Raw genomic sequence first — 1,589 nt, 5'->3', positions numbered from 1 at the left:
CCGAATCGACTCCATTTAACGCTTCAACTGCCAAACCTATAACATTATTGCTTTTCATTGAACAAGATTCTCTTTGAGATTTTTTTTTTAATTTTCTTGGCCAGTGGCCGCAACAAACTAACGTACAGCGATGTCAGTCGATCTGTCACGTCTCAGGGCCACATAATATTCTTTATTTTTATTAATTTTCCGATTGTTGTTTTCATCTTGTTTGTTATTTTAATAACACCTAATTCGATGTAAACTTCATCTTCTTTACATGTGTCGTCAAGTTTCGCAATCCTCATCTAGAACTATAGATGTTTTCTGCTTACGTTGAGAATTCGCATAGAATTTCGAAAGGATACACATATTTTATCCATTTGAGTTGATGAGCTGATTCCATCAGCCATGATTTCAAGGAAGTACAAAGTAATTGATAATTGAAATTTAAGTGTTGTTTCCAACTAAAATTTTTAAGTAGTGTATCACCTGCATAATGGATCTCGCGGTCAATACGTAAATACATTTTAGGAACCTTAAATATCTTTTTTTATTTATATATGAATGGAAATGTATAAAAAACGAATACGAAAAGTATAAAAGCTTATAACTTTCTTTTATCGTTTTCAATTGCTGACATGCAGGAATACAAAATAATATTATGAAAAAAAAATTAAAAAAACTTTTTTTCAGGTACATAATTTTCGACCCATCCTTCAGTCTTCATCGGTGTAGTCTTTTATTTATAGATATATAATCTCATCATTTATCACAATGTACTATTGTTTATTATCATCTATTTTTCATAAATAATGGTTTCCATTTTGTGTAACCCTCTATAGAGGTGTGTAATAGTTTATAGTCACCCAACTTGGCCATTGTTTATTTTATTTTGAGAAGTGCTGCTCATATTTTCAGAACTAAGCGATCTTCTGTCATTTCGTTCCGGTTAACGTTGTTATAATATAATCGATTTAAAATATATAATAATCCATTAAATTAATGTACTAAATAACGGTTGCATCGATAACTGCGCCGATTAAATGGACGCACACTGTATTAAATATAGCTACGCCTCTCAACTGATGCATATGTTAACCAAAAAGCAAGTCACGCTTAATAAATAATTGAGATTTTGATGAATCTCTCATGCTTACTTTTAAAAGATATACCATTTAATGTGTCACGATTTAATTAAAAGTAGTATTTTTCGCGTTTTGTTTCGCTTCACATAGATATTTGATTTTTTATCTAATTAGATGACGTTATAATCGCATTTTCATTGAGAAGTTCATTGAGATTTTTCGGCATGTATTAGTTTATCGTATGATTTTCATTAATGTGTCCAACAAATTTTCAAATGTCAAGTTCAATTTAAAATTAGCGAGTAATATTATATTTCAAAGTATATCTGCAAAGATCATTTAAAATAGTAATTCGGAAATAAGCGTGAAAGTTAAATAAAACGCGGGTTTAACAACAATACGTGCCGGAATACCAAATGCATATTTATAACCGAGGTGGTGATAAAAACCATAATCACTAAAAGTATAGATTGAACAGACGTATTTTCGGAATACTCGTTTTTTTTATTTCTTTATCTTTAT

This window comes from Euprymna scolopes, chromosome 9, assembly GCF_053919585.1.
Source record: "Euprymna scolopes isolate OS-2025 chromosome 9, ASM5391958v1, whole genome shotgun sequence".
NCBI classification, from domain to species: Eukaryota; Metazoa; Mollusca; class Cephalopoda; order Sepiida; family Sepiolidae; genus Euprymna; species Euprymna scolopes.
The sequence above is the reverse complement of the archived record's forward strand: the minus strand, read 5'-3'. Positions refer to the sequence as shown.